Raw genomic sequence first — 17,075 nt, forward strand, 5'->3', positions numbered from 1 at the left:
TACTTCAAAATCATCTACATGAATAAACCATCCTAGTTGTGCCCACCTCTAATTACAGCATTCTCAAGTCTCAACCTAGTAACAACTTGCTTGTTTAGCAATAAAAAACAGTAGCTCCACATAATTCAGCTCCAATGTTTCCTTCAGAGTTAATCTACAGTCTAATTCCAACAAATTAACGACTATGCAACTAATTAAAGCTTCAATTGAGCAGATCCCTACAGAATCTTTGACTAATTACTAAGCTGAAAACCAATTCACAATTATAAATAATTCTGAGGGTTAGGGTTTACAGCATACAGGGAAGAGGGAAGGAGCACCGACGGAGGGAGCGTGGATGGAGGGTTTGCGAGAGAGAGTGAGCGCCGAGGAGGGAGGCCTTGCTATAAAGATTCAATCCTTAGTTCCTTACTGTTCCGCAACAACAGCCGCAACTTTAAATGCGATATGAAATAACCAAAAGTCCAAAACTCATTCCTAAAGCAATAACGCCACAAATTCCTCAATAACGTAAAGCAGAAAAGAGACTAAACTAGTTTTCGGATTAAAGCAACTTACTGAAATCGAGGCTAAGTGGGGGAACGAAACCGCAGCGGCTCCGACGAGCTCCAACAGCGATCAGAACTCCAGTAACGGCGGCTGTAACAACATGCAACGACAATAAAGTTACCGAAATCTCAAAAGGATGTAAACCAAATTCAAAACCCTTACCGGCAGCGTTGTCGACGACGGCGGCAGCGGCGTTCCCTGGCGGCAGAAGCGGCGGTAACCCTGATGGCGGCGCTGACAACGACGGCTCCCTCCGGTGACTACCTAACCACGGCGACGGCGAGGAAGCCATGGAAGCGGCGGCAACAAGCTCCTCTCCCGCGAGCTCCTTCTCTCTCCTGCGTTTGGCTCGGCGGCGACGGAGGCCTCTTCTCCTTCTTCTGTCCGCGACCAGCCTCGACGGTGGTGGAAACCGGCGACGACAGCAACGACGCGGCTGACAGCGGTGGCTTCATGGACGTCGACGCGACTCCCTCTCCTCGCGGTTCTGGCGGCGGCAGCAGCGCGGCCTTATCTCCTCTTTCTCGGATCCCCTCTCTTCTCTCTTCCCTTCTCCCCCGTTGCAGCTCACTCATCCCCGGCGGCGCTCTCCCCCTCTCGGACCTCCCTCTTCCCCCTTTCCCTTTCTTCTTTCATTTTGTTTCAGCGTGTGTGTATGCTTGTTGAGTGTGAGTGTGACTGTGAGTGTGTGATCGTGAGTGAGGGGGTGGGGCACCCCGTGTGGGTTAGTTAGAGGTGAGAAGTTCAAATCTAAACCTATCCAAATTAAATCATTCATCTAATAAAATTGATTAAAACGTATTAATTCATATTTAATTGGATTTTAATTTTTGCAAATCGTTGGATCAGATCGAATTTTGAATCTACTTTTTATAATCGATGCAATTTAATCTAAACTATACAATATGCTATAATATTATTATTTTATTATTATATTTACAATTACATTTATAACATGTTCAATTTGTTATATATTTTTATATTATTCATGTATTATTATTATTTAAAAAATATTTTATGTTCAAAATATTATTTATTTTAACTAATTTATAATTTTATTTCTAATGCGATGTTAATCATCTTTAAAATATCATTTTATTATCAACTTGAAATTTATTTTTGAATAAATACTAATTTAACGAAAATTAATGATAATTAGATTAATTCTCTTTCATTTATAAAATAAGTTTAAAAATCCATATATTAAAATTAAGGTATATAAAAACTCATATTTTTTTAATTATAAGAACTTTAAATAATAAATAAAAGTTTAGTAACTTTTATATAAAAATCTCTAAAATATAGTCTTAAATAAAAATAATACATCATAAGTAATTTATTAATAACTTTTAAAAATTTAGGAATCTTACAGAAACAGTGACCACGAATAACGACGATACAGAAACCGACGATGATATAGAGGAGATGAAGACCACTACCACCACAATGTATAGAAGCTAACGACCACGCATAAGAGACTACGGTGCACACTAGACCATGATGACGTGTACGACACAACGACAATGTACATGAGACGATGATGGTGTAGAAGATGACGACAAAAAAGACGGAGGCGAGACGAGGCGTTCAAAGGAGGCTACACAGGTACTCCTTCTTCTAGCAGGAGCTCCATTGTTCAATGGAGTGGAGGCGCAGAGACTGTCGAGGAGGAGTGAAGGTGAGGGAGTTAGGGTTTTTACTGTTTTACTTTATCTTTTATATTTAACTATTGTTATTTATGTTTAACAATGCAGTTAAATTTTTTTTAAGTTTCACAAATTAATTTTTCGTTAACATTTAAAATTTGACTATTAATAAAAACTATATATTAATTTTTTTTAAAAATATAAAATAATATCTATAACTTTTAAAAATTAATTATGTAATCTTTAATTTTTTTTACCAAAAACAATTAATGAATACAAACAATATTTAAAAAATTTATATTCTTTAAACTAAATAAAATTATCTTGAAAAAATTATATAAATAAATTTTTTTACCGTTAGAGTTTTTAAGATTTTGAAATAATTTTTTTAGTTACAAAAAATACTTACATTTTGTGATAAACAAATAACTTGTTACAAATAATATTGAATTTTGTGTTAAATAAATTTTTCGTTACAAAGTATTTTGAATGTTCACTACTTTATCTTTTGTTACAAAATATTACAAAATTTTGCAACAAAATATTAATTCTTTACAAAAATTAACATAATTTGTAACAAAAAAAATTAGGTTGTTACAAAATATTAGCACAGTTTGTAGCAACTTGTATTGTTGTTATAAAACATTATTATTCTGTAATACTCACCAATTATTGCTACAAAAAAATAATCTTTTTGTAATAATTTTGAATTTGACACAAAATTTTTGTTACAAATGCTCTATTTTCTTATAGCGTTAGGTCAAGTAAAACTAGGCCTAAATCAATACCTGATCCTATTCGCAGCTTGTAAAATTCGATTAATTAATGACTAATTAAATCATAAATTAAAATTTATTATAGAAAATTAGAAATGAGATTTTTATAGTTTAATATAATAGAAAGAAAATTAAAACAAAAATTTTGACACCAATTTTTATAAAATCGGCCCAAATTGGACAGAACAGATCAAATCGGATAAACCAGACCCATATTGGGCCCTTGGCCTAACCAAGCTCAACCTAAAACCCTCATTCAATACTCTCTCTCCTCTCTTAAACCCCAAACACGTTGAGCAGCCATGTAAGGGAAGAAAACTCTTCCAAGAACATAAACCCTTGCTTGATCTTCAAATCACCATAACTTTTAATCCGGAGCTCCGATTGCTGCACCGTTTGCGATCACGTGTTCATCGCATCGAGCTCTACAAAATTCACAAATTTATTCTTGAGGTAAGTTACGATTTCTGCTTTGAAATTCTAGCCTTAATTTCGAAATTTTGGGTGAAAAATGTTGAGATTTGTGAGCTTTTGGATGTTATAGGACCCAACTAGGAGAGGCTTAATCTTGTCTCTTTGATCCTTGGATATGGTAAGATTTTTAATCCTAGTAAAATTTATTGGTTTATGATGTTTGGGTATTGAGGGGGTATGTTTGAATGTGGTATTGTGGCTTAGGAAAGTGTATATATGTGTGTTAGAGTTTGATTAAAATTTTAAAAAGTTTGGAAAAAGGGTTTTGGGTGCTAAAAATCTGTTCTTGAAGGTGTTGAAGTCTTGAGAGCTTGTGAAAAAGTGCTTTGGAGGTGTTCTGGGTTGAGCGGGAAAGCGGCCAAGGTATGATTTCGGTTTCTTGTATCTAAAATATAATGTGGTGTGAAAACTTAGACTAGAGACCCTAAGATAGGATTTGAACTATTGATGTTGTTGATTGGTTGAGATGAATTGTGTGGTTATGTATGTGATTAGTGGATTTTGATGTTTGATTGTATAATGCATGAGAGATATGCATGTTTTGATATATGCCTAATGATTGGTTGAGATTGAATTGTGGGTGGAACCATGTTGATGGTGAGAATGATATTTATTGTATGTATTGATGGTTGATGAAAATGGTATTGTTGGAAATTGAGATGAGAAAAGATATATAGCATGATATTGTATTTGAAATTGCGTTATTTTATTGAGATTGGTTAAAATGGTGGATTGGTGGGTTGTGAATTTGATAAAAAAATTTAACATATGAGTTGAGGAGGGTTAAGGTTGATTTTTGGTAAGTTTTAGTTGGTTTTGAAAAGGGTTGAAATTGGTTTGTTTTTAAAATAGACTTTTGTGGGTTTGTATGAAAATATGATTTTTGGGCCTACTTTGACGGAGCAAAACTTGGTTTTTGGATCTCCAATTTGTGTCAAACTTGTTTAAAAATGAAATTGGATCCGAGATGTTTATGCCATTCGAAGAACGAATGGAAAATGATTTGAAACGAAGAAGTTATGTCTGTCGAAAGTTTGGGATCTAAAAATGTAATTCTGCAGCTTTTTAACTTAGTAAAATTTTTGGCGAATCGTGATTCCACGCGCACGCGTGGCCGATGCGCACACATCAATCTCAATTTTTACTCCCCCTATGCGTGCACCTGGCCGACGCGTACGCGTCGTTGTACTAATGCAAGTGCCCAGTATAAAAATCCAGATAGTTACGCTGGTATTGTGCTGGTTTTGTGTGAGGAGCATAAAACGCACCCACGCGTACGCGTGGCTGATGCGCACGCGTCACTCTACTTTTCTGCCATCCATGCGTGTGCATGGGTGACGCGCACGCGGCGCTCTACTTTTCGGCCTCCCACGAGTGCGCATAAGCGACGCGCACGCGTGACCTCATTTTCACAAAAAAAAAAAACTAATTTTTGAGTTTTCAAAACCGAATTTTAGACTTCTAAACCTCCATTCTCACCATTTATGTCTTAAATCCTTATAGTATGTCTAGCGATGGTAAGAAGCTAGGAAATTGCCAACTTGTGGATGAAGTAAGGAGAGAATTAATGATGAATTATGATTAAGGATAATTGTACGGGGTGTTGATGGCAATGGTGGAAGTGCTTTATTTGCCATGAGCCGAAGGGCTGTAATTGTTAATAAATTGTGGCTGGTTATGGATTGTATTATGAGTCGAATGGCTGAGATATTGCTAAATTATGGCTGAGTTATTACTGAATTATGGCTGAGCTATTATTGAATTATGGCTAAGTACGATTGCATATATGCTTTTTGAATGAAATGTGAATGTTGCATTTTCACTATCTGAGATACGAGTTTGCCTGGGTGAAGGTAGTGGCTAGCCACCACGTGCTCCAGGTGGAGACTCGATACTCTGCTAGCCCCATGTTGTAAGTGTGGCCGGACATTGTGAAAGTTTCGGATGAGCTAGCCCATGTGGATAAACACCAGTGCAGTGTGGGTGTTATGTATATGTATTGATAATTATGATTAATAATAACTCGAGTTGGGGATGCACGACAGAGGAACAGTCCAATGGTTAGTTACCAGGACTTGTCGGGTTGGCTTTATAACAACTGACAGATGAGACTCATCAGCCACTAGGACAGACATACATCATATACATTATATGTGAATTATTTGGAATGCCTAATTGACTACATAATACTTGCTAATTGTCTAAATATCGTATCTGCTTCCTATTTGTGCATTTCCTTGTTTGATATAACTGTGATTGCGATATCAAATTACTTATGGCGGCTGGGAAGTTCGAAGGATTTGGAAAGGGGAGTGTTAGTTAGACTGAAGATCTTTAGCCAATTGCCTATTTCATTTATGGTTTAGTCTGTTTATAAGCTTTGATTATCTGTTAGAAGCTCTAGGATTGCCTTCAGCTTTCTTAGGACATTACATGTTAGATAAGTGGGTAATGTTACCATATTGAGAACTTCCGGTGCTCACCCATACGGATTTTGTGGTTTTCAGATGCAGGACGTGAGTCTCTTTACTGAGACATGTTTGAGACTTCTGGATTAGCGAAGATCCTTAGCTCTCGAGATTTTATTTTGGTTTTATGCACTTACTTGGATACTAATTATCTCCACCATATACATATATACTGTTTTGACTCCTCTTAAAAGTTATTTTGGAGAAACAGGCTCTGCACTTGTCTTTTGGGTTTCTTTTGGGTTCCTTAGTCCTAGGGATGTTCAAAACCGATCTGGACCGAACTAACCGGACGAGCTGAACCGAAAAAACCGAAAACCAAATTAACTGATAACCGAAAAACCGAAAAAAACGGATTTTGCTATTTTTTGTACGGTTCGGTTTGATTTTCGATTTTGAATCTGAAAATCCTAACCGAACCGAACCGAACCGGTTAGGAAAAAACCTTAAACATTACTAACCCCACCCCCACCCCAAACGAAACTACGCGACCCAGACCCCCACCCTCCTAAACAAAACTGCGTGAGTGTGATGTGAGAGTCTACCCTAACCCCCAAATCCCCAATCCTTAACCTAGTCAGTACTCATCGCTCCCTCTTCTCCAAATCTCCACACCTGCCGACTTGCGCACCCAGCCACCCACCACCGCGAAGCCTTCGGCCCGTCGCACATCAGGCCAACATGAAGCCACGCCGTCGCACATCAGGCCAACACGAAGCCACCACTGACCGACTCGACACGGCAGCACAGCACCACGCCGCCGCCGTTGAGATGCCACCACCCTAATCCATCAGTTCAACCCAGCACGGCAGCACCTTCCAGTCTCCCACTCAGCCTTCCTCCCAAGTCAATATGGAGCCCGAGCCACCGATTCAAGTAATGTTTAGTACCATTTGCTGTTTACTGGTAAATTCTGTTCATTAGTGTTGATTGGTTGCTACTTGCTGTCTCTTGGTTGATTTGTTGCTAAGTTTTGTTGATTTATAGCCTTTTTTTCCATGTTAATACTTACAGACAAATGCATTGTTGATTTGTTTCCACCCAGTCACTGATTCAACACAGCACCCAGTCAGGTGAGTTTTAAAAATTTGGTGCCAATTATATTGTTATTTTAATTTCAATGTTATTTCTGGTTTGTTTTATGCTGTTGAGTTACTGAAACTGCCTCTGTTGTGTTTTGTTTTGCTGTTCTGTTGAGTGTTGAATTACCGAATTATTTTTGAAGCGATTTAGTATGATTTAGTATGTTTTGGAGCTTCTGGATCTTTATAGGGTTAAATTGAAATCAATATGGTAAACTAAATTTGAATAATGAGAACATGATCTTGATTTTGTATGGTATGAATTACTTTTGTTGGTATTATTGCTGGTTGTTTAATGAATTTGCAAATTGCTTGATTTTGTAAAAAGAATCTTGATTTTGTAAATTGGCACTAAATTTAATTTTTTTTGTTGCATGTATTTATTTATGGCTTTATGCAGTTTTGTAAACAGCATAGTTTTTTACTCCACCAAGATGTGGTTCGGTTTCAAATAGGTGAGGTCTTTGCACATGTGCCAAAGGATGAAGTTGAGAATAGGATAGAAAACATAAAAGAGGTGACAAGCCAGAAACTGACAAAGCTTGACGAGGAGAAACAATCTGTGGTTGCTTAGATGGCTGAACTGAAGAAGATTTTGTATGGAAAGTTCAAGGACTCGATCAATTTCGAGGAAGATAGTAGCCTTCTTCTTGTTCATAGGTCTTTTGGGATTGATTTGAACTCTATTGGACTTTGGAAATTTTCAATCAGATTGCCCCATGTTTTATTTCATTTCATGTTTAGAGTATTTTCTTGCTTGAACTCTATTGTTCTCTTTATTATTAGAATATATAACTAGATTAGAATGTTTTTTTACTAGTCTTATATTATTATTATAATTGTTGTTCTTATTATGTAACTGCTTTTTTATTTCAGGTTGGTTTGCGTTAAGAAGTTTAGCTTTTATTGGAGAAGACACTATAATTTGGCTATCTTTTAATGGAAATTTATTTTTATTTTTAGTTGCGTTGACTGTTGAACTTTTAAACTTCTTTAATTGTCGTATTTGAATTCCTTTTATCCTTAAATTTCATTAGACCAAGACTTTGTTAGCTATTGTGAATTTGTGCTTGTCGATTTCAATGTTATGACTCTGTGAAATAGAATGGTAGTATTTTTTTAATTGATTAAAAAAACTGAACAAACCGAACCAAACCAAACCGATTTTAATTGGTTTGGTTTGGTTTGGATAGCTTTGATAAAAAATCGAACCAAACCGAACCGTAGTTTAATTGGACGATCGGATCGGATGCCTTTTCTCTTAAGAATCGAACCAAACCGTACCGCGAACACCCCTATATATATATATATATATATTGCTATGCTCGGACCGGTTATCTTCGCAAACCAACTCTTAAGTTTTGGATATCCGTACTTTTGACACTCTCTTGTTTATATACTCGTGTAATCGTGTTAGCTTATCCTTTATCTGTTTCATTACATTATCGATTGGAGTATCGCGCTTTTCAATTTAACGATTTTGTTTTGCCCATTTTTCTTCAAAGGCTCCTAGTTATAAACATTTTTCATACTACTATATATATTAAATTTTATTTTTAGATGCCGTAATATCTTGCTACCTCTATTTTATGACTTAAGCATAGGGTTCTATACTTCTATGTGGTAGAGTGTTACACAGCTCAACCTACTCCGATCTTAATCTAACCTTTTACTGGTCAGATTGGATATTCGTATTGCTGATATCATGCTACGTGATCTTTACCCTTACCGTAACACATCATCATCTAATTAATGAAAGAATCGATTTCACTTTTATATATTTATTAAAAAAATGACGTAATTTTAAAAAATAAATTTGAGTATTATCTGGATCTAGGAGAGAGCAATTGCATTGTAATAAGTATCATAATAAATTACTAGTAAATAGAAGTATAATACTTAGCACGAAAGGAAACAATTATTTTCGATGAGAGTTTCATAGACTAATTATTCAATACACATTTATGGTGATTAAGGAACATCTCTACCTTATCAAAAAAATAAATAAATTTTTTTATAACGACTTTCATCCAAAATTCCAAATCCAACGGGGACTTATGAATCATATATGTTGCTTTTACTAAGTGGGGTATGATGAATGAGTAAGATAATTGTGCATCTTAAACTAAACAAATAACCAATGTAGACATTGATTAAAGTAATATAAATATCTTGATTATTTTAGGAAAAAATCTTCTTGATCTCACAAGCTTAAAAAGAATTTCGCTCAAAGTCCTTTAACTAAATCAATTTATTCTTAACGATAAGGGTACGGATTCTTGTTACTTTCACTTTCTTTAATTTTTTTTCTAAGTCAAATTTTTGTATAATAGTATTTTTTTAAAGATGTTTATACTATATACTAACTTTTTTTTGGACATTGTTTTTAGCAATGGTCCATTTTCATTTGACCACTATCGGTAAAGTATTTTTTTTTTAAATAAACATGTTATCAAATAATCCCTACAAAATTAGTTATAGTTACAATTTGATGATTTCTTTATTGAAAGTTTTTATTGTCTAAAAATAATAATGTTAGGGATCGAAGTATCCCTTTTTTATATGTAAAGATTGCGTTGTCTTTCATAAAATTAGATAGAAATTAGATTCAGTCTTTACTTTAATTTCATCCTAATATATAATTATATAAGACATCATAAATTATTTTACATCCAAAGGTAATAACATATTATTAAATTTCAAAAATTTTATTTTATTATTATACTAGATATACACTAAAATTTGTCACAAAATTTAATTATTAGTATAAAACATATATTATAAATAAATTAAATAATATATATATTTATATACAAATACATAATATATAATTTAGTGACTAATTTTTAATAAGCATATAGCATTTTTATTTATTTTATATCATATATAGATCACAAGCCGCACATACGCATTCATAAGGGTATGCATATACTAGTCTAATAGTTTTGATTTTTCACCATCTTTGTCATCGTGGCGTTCTTGTTTTGTGCTTGAATTATTATTGTCTAACCCTACACACACACATTTTCCATTCACACACGTTGGAACTTTGGGATGGCAAATAAATATAAAAGTTACACAATCATTAGGACAAAATTGAGGCACCACCCTTTGTGGTATTTTTTCGGAGACCAAACCCTACAAAGATTAAAAAAAAAAATCATTACTAATATAATTTGATTATCATAAACAATTTACAATATTTAATTTTAACGAACACATACATAGAGGAAGAAGAAAAAATTAAATGTGCCTGTATTGGTTTTAAAAAGTTTTTATTAGAAATTAATATTATTTTTAATAGATGTTGTTTCAAATAAATATTTTATTAAAACCCGTTATATAGTTTTTTGAAAAAAAATTCACATTGTTAGTTTAACTAAAAGTGTCATATTTTTGTTCAAATTAAAAACATCATTGTTTAAAAGCCGTATGTAAATTTTTTAAAATTTATAGAAAAGAATTTTTTAGAGGAAAAAAAAAAGAAAAAAAAGTACAGATATATTATATCAACTAAAATTGAGTTTGTTTAAACATGTACTATCTATTCCTTTTTTGTGGACTTTATTTTGACTTTTGATATTGAAATAACATAATTAAAATTTATACTAAGGGAGACAATCACAATTATAAATAAGATTAATTGGTCTTTGGTAATACAATAATTCAGATATTGAAAAAAATATGAGATGAAATAGAAAATACCATTGGTGATTACTAAAGCGAGAAGGATCATTACAAATGTTATCTTTGTTGCAATTTTCACCATATCTTCTAATTTTTTGGATTTAAAAATAATATAATCTAGATTAAAGTCACAAATAATTTTTTTTTTCTTTTGATGGCTTCCATCAAGATCTTCTCATGCATATTTATAGAGTTGGATTAATATCGAAAGTTAACAATAACTTATAATATATTCATAAAATACTTAATTGTGGATCTTTTTTAATTAATTCTTTCTATTCTTAGTTTGTAACAACCAAAGTTGACCATATTCTCTCATTATTATGTGTGCATATAAATAAAGTGATAATTACTTGAAAATTAAAAAAATATTTAATAATAATAATAATAATTATAATAATAACAATAACTACTGTAGATTTGATTTATTTGTAATGTTTTTTAGGTAAAAAGAAATATAACAGGTAAAATATCTTTTGATAGACTAAAATCTTAATTAACCAAGAGAAAAGTCGTAATGTTGACTAGAATAAAATCATAAAATTTTCAATTTGATTACTTTACTTAAATAGTTTTTTTTTTTTTTTGAAAGGGACCAAGATGGCTAGGGGATTTTGGTAAAAATATAATGCATGATCTAAAATTTGTTGGTAATCAATTATGATTTATTTATGTAGTTATAACTAATTGTTGGTTTAGATCAATTTTTTCTAAAAAAATATAATAGGTAACATATTTTTTGATAGACTAAAATTAAATGTTAATTAATCAAGAAAATAGTCAATAATGTAATGTTGATGAGAATAAAATAATCAAAGTTTTCAATCTATCTACCTTATTTAAATATTTTTTTTAAGAAAAGGGCCAAAAGGATTAGAGGGTTTGGTAATATAATATAATGCAGGATCTCAAATTTGTTAGTAATAAATTGTGACTAATTTGTTCATCAGTTGTAATTAAGTACTGGTTTGAATTTTTTTTACAATAAGTTGGTTAATTTAACTAAAAATATCTTATTTTTGTTCTGATTGAAATCATCATTTTTTAAAAGTCCTATGTAAATTTTCTAAAATTTATATAAAAGTATCTTTTTAGAGGGAAAAAAAGAAAGTATAAACACATGTTATATTATATCAACCAAAATTTATTCCGTTTAAAGATGTAGTGCCACACTAGACTCCTTTCTTGTGGATTTCATTTTGACTTTTGACTTAAAAATTATGCTAAGGGAGACGATCGCAGTTGTAAACAAAATTAATTGATCTTTGGTAATACAATAATTTAGATATCAAAAGAAAAAAATATAAGATAAAAAAAAATCATAGGTGACTACTAAAGTAAGAAGAATCATCACAAATGTTATCTTTGTTATGCAATCTTCATCATAACTTACTGATTTTTAGAATTTAAAAATACAGCTTAGGTTGAAGTCACACACAATATTTTCTCTTTAATGGCTTCTATTAAGGCCTTCTCACGTATATTTATAGAGTTGGATTAAGTCAAAAATTAATAATAAATAATTTTTCAATAATAAATAATTTTTCAATTTTCAAGTAATTATCACTTTATTTATTATATGAATACATATTAAGGAGATAACATGGACAATTTTGGTTGTCACAAACTAAGAATAGAAGGAATTAAAAAAATCTAAAATTTAGTATTTTATGAACATATTATAAGTTATTATTAACTTTCGACCTTAATCCAACTCTATAAATATATGTGAGAAGGCCTTAATGAAAGCCATCAAAAGAGAAAATATTTTATTTGTGACTCTAATCTAAACTGTATTTTTAAATCCAAAAAATTAGAAGACATGATGAAAATTTCAATAAAGGTAACATTTGTGATGATTCTTCTTGCTTTAGTAGCTACGAGTACTATTTTTCTTTTTATCTTATATTTTTTTATATCTAAATTTTGGTTGATATAATATTACATGTGTTTCTATTTATTTTTTTTCCTCTAAAAAGATACTTTTATATAAATTTTAGAAAATTTACACACGACTTTTAAAAAATGATGATTTTAATTAGAACAAAAATAAGATACTTTTAGTTAAACTAACCAACTTTTTGTTAAAAAAATAATCCAAATCAATACTTAATCACAACTGATGAACAAATTAGTCACAATTTATTAGTAACGAATTTAAGATCCTACATTATATTGAAAAGTTTGATTATTTTATTCTTGTCAACATTATATCGACGACTATTCTCTTGATTAATTAACATTTAATTTTAGTCTATCAAAAGATATTTTATCTACTACATTTTTTTTTAAAATTTGATCTAAACTAACAATTAATTATAACTGCATAAATAAATCATAATTGATTACCAATAAATTTGAAATCCTGCATTATATTATTACCAAATCTCCTAGCCATCTTGGTACCTTTCAAAAAAATAAAATAAAATAAAATAAAACCAAACTATTTAAGTAAAATAATCAAATTGAAAAATTTATGATTTTATTCTAGTCAACATTACGTCATTGACTTTTCTCTCAGTTAATTAAGATTTTAGTCTATCAAAAGATATTTTACCTAAAGAATATAAATCAAATCTATAGTTATTATTAATATTATTATTATTCTCAAATAGTTTTTCAATTTTTAAGTAATTATCACTTTGTTTATATGCACACATAATGAGAGAATATGGTCAACTTTGATTGTCACAAACTAAGAATAGAAAGAATTAATTAAAAAAATCCAAAATTAAGTATTTTATGAATATATTATAAGTTATTGTTAACTTTTGACATTAATCCAACTTTATAAATATGCATGAGAATGCCTTGATGGAACCCATCAAAAGAAAAAAACATTTTGTTTGTGATTTTAACTTAGACTGTATTTTTAAATTTAAAAAATTTGAAGACATGGTGAAGATTGCAACAAAGATAGCACTTATAATGATCCTTCTTGCTTTAGTAGTTACCAATGGTATTTTTTATTTCATCTCTTATTTTCTTTTGATATCTAAATTATTGTATTATCAAAGACTAATTAATCTTGTTTACAATTGTGATTGTCTCCCTTAATATAAATTTTAATTATGTTACTTCTGTTAGTGTTGTAAGTGTGATGAGTGTCGAAGTTAGTCCCACATCAAAGAAAGCAATGAAAAGTGAGGAGTTTATAAGATGAGAGACTCATTTACTTGACACCTTAAGGTTTTGAGTTGGATGTGGTGTATTCTCATTTTATGTTCTCTTACTTGATTCTTCCCTGAAATCTCCCTAATTGTCGAGAGTTCTCCACAGTCGGCCCAACAACGTCAATATCAAAAGTCAAAATAAAGTTCACAAAAAAAGAGTCTATTGTGGCAGAACATGTTTAAACTAACTCAATTTTGGTTGATATAACGTATTTGTACTTTTTTTTTCTCTAAAAAGATACTTTTCTATAAATTTTAGAAAATTTACATGCGGCTTTTAAACAATAATTTTTTTAATTAGAACAAAAAAATGTGAATTTTTTCAGAAAAATATATAACGGGTTTTAATAAAATATTTATTTAAAACATCATCTATTAAAAATAATATTAATTTCTAATACAAACTTTTTAAAACCAATCCAGGCACATTTATTTTTTTTCTTCCTTAATGTATGTGTTCGTTAAAATATTATAAATTGTTTATGATAATCAAAATATATTAGTAATGATTATCTTTTTCTCTTAATCTCTTTGTAGGGTTTGGTCTCCCAAAACTACCAAGAAAGGTGGTGCCTCAAGGAGAATGTCGCAATGGTTGTGTAACTTTTATATTTATTTGTGTTACGGATCCGGTCCACGGATCCCGGGCCCATGACCAAACTCGAACCCGGCTTCTCGGGTCGATCCGTTTTACCTCCTTATAGGGCCCTGAACCGGCCCTCTAGAACTCCTAACTAACTTTCGAATTCAAACGTCCCTCTTGTCTTAGCCAGATAAGATAAAGATAAGATAACCACCATCGCATATAAATAGAGGACTCAAGTCCCTCCAGGTATTCATTCATCCCCCATATTTTACACCTCTCAGATCCATTCTGACTTGAGCATCGGAGTGTCTTTGCAGGTACCTCCCCTCCTCTCCATCTGGACAATCCAACATCCGACACAACCCGCAGGTTCCCGATCCTCCTCCTAGATCGTATTAGAGACATTCTGTACATTGGCGCCGTCTGTGGGGACCTGCGACAGTCAAACCGGATGGAGGGCATCCTGGAGGAGAACCCATCAAGCCAGGACGACTCCCAACCGCGTCGTCCGACCTCAGAACACCATGAAACCACAAACCAAGCAAAAATAGCAAGCACCATCCACCACACTAACGAACACGTCACGACAGACCCACAACATCCTGAGAAAGCCAGGGACAAAGCGGCACAAATCATCCAGGATCTCTGTCTCCGGGTCCAAGAACTTGAAGGCAAACTAACTAACAGAGAAAAACACAATAACGAGCTCGGAAGCCAGGCAACTTCCAGGTCAAGATCCCACCGCGGCAGGTCGCCAACTCGGCAACACGATAGGAGAGATGATCGCAGCACCTCACGCAACCGCTGACGCGAGAAATCGCCAGAACGGCGATACAATAAGAAACACCACCGCAGCGCTTCTCGGGATATAAGTCGTCAACACGATTCGGACGAGGACCGGAGATACCGAAGCACCAAACGCACGAGAAGCGACCACACCATAATGGGAGCTACACCCTTCACAGAAAGAATCTTAAGAGCAAAACTGCCCAAAGGTTTCGACAAACCCACCGACATGAAGTATGATGGAACTAAGGACCCTCAAGAACACCTAACGGCCTTCGAGGCCAGAATGAACTTAGAAGGAGCATCCGATGCGGTCTGATGCAGAGCCTTCCCAGTAACCCTTGCCGGACCAGCGATCAAATGGTTCAACGCCCTCCCGAACGGATCCATAACCAGCTTCCATGACATCACAAGAAAATTCATGGCCCAATTCACAACCCGAATCACCAAGGCCAAACACCCCATCAGCCTGTTAGGGGTCACACAAAAGCAAGAAGAATCCACAAGAAAATACCTCGACCGCTTCAACGACGAATGCCTAACGGTCGACGGACTCACGGACTCCGTTGCCAGCCTCTGCCTAACTAACGGGCTCATGAATGAAGACTTTCGCAAACATCTCACCACCAAACCAGTATGGACCATGCACGAAATCCAGAACGTCGCCAAAGATTACATCAACGACGAGGAAGTCAGCCAGGTCGTTGCTGCCAACAAACGGCAGCACGTCGCCACCCAGCACGGCAACCCGACTACCCGTCATAACCCACCACCCAAAGAGAACCAACGAGACCACCTTAAACCGACCCACCGACCACCAAGAATAGGAAAATTCTCCAATTACACCCCCCTAACAGCACCAATTACTGAGGTATACCACCAAATAGCAGATCGAGGCGTCATCCCCAGGGCCCGACCACTCAAGGAAAGGACAGGAGGAAACAAAGCCCTCTACTGCGACTATCACCGCGGATACGGCCACAAAACACAAGATTGTTTCGATCTTAAAGACGCTCTTGAGCAGGCCATACGAGACGGGAAACTACCAGAGTTCGTCAAAATCATCAGAGAACCAAGGCGCGCCGACAGAGACAAATCACCAGAAAGAGAAGGACGCAACCCGAGAACTCAAAAACCACCCCCCAGGAAAAACCCCGAAGAAGATCCGACCATCATAGTGAACGTCATCACGGGCAAGGACGTGTCGAATAAGTCAAAACTAACAATGAAAAAAGACCTCAAGATAATGGCCGTCAGGCACCACGACCCAGTCACCATTGCCGACAGCACGATAACTTTCTTACCCGAGGACTGCCAACACGGAACCTCGGCCGAAGACGCCCCCTTCGTCATATCAGCCCGAATCGGAACAGGGCTAGTAAGAAGAATACTGGTGGACACTGGTGCCGACTCCAACATCCTCTTCCGAGGAGCCTTCGACAAAACTCGGGCTCCGCAACGACAACCTCCAAACGCACCGCCACGGCGTCACAGGCCTCGGAGACAACTTCCTCAAACCAGACGGCTCAGTTACTCTTCCCATCACCATAGGAACAAGCAATCAGAGAAAGACGATCTTATCCGAATTCGTCGTCCTAAAAGACTCCACAGCCTATAACGTCATTCTCGGGAGAAAAACGATCAACGACTTCTCGGCAGTCATCTTCACCAAATACCTCCTCATGAAATTCAGGGCCGACGACGGCACCATCGGAACCATTCACGGAGACCGAGAAGTTGCAGCTGAATGCGACAATAATAGCTTAGCTCTAAGAAAAAAATCCCGGGACGCAGCCGGAATATTCCTCGCCGACCTAGACGCACGGCTAGACGGCCAACCTAGACCGG

This window comes from Arachis stenosperma, chromosome 4, assembly GCF_014773155.1.
Source record: "Arachis stenosperma cultivar V10309 chromosome 4, arast.V10309.gnm1.PFL2, whole genome shotgun sequence".
In the NCBI taxonomy this organism is placed as follows: Eukaryota; Viridiplantae; Streptophyta; class Magnoliopsida; order Fabales; family Fabaceae; genus Arachis; species Arachis stenosperma.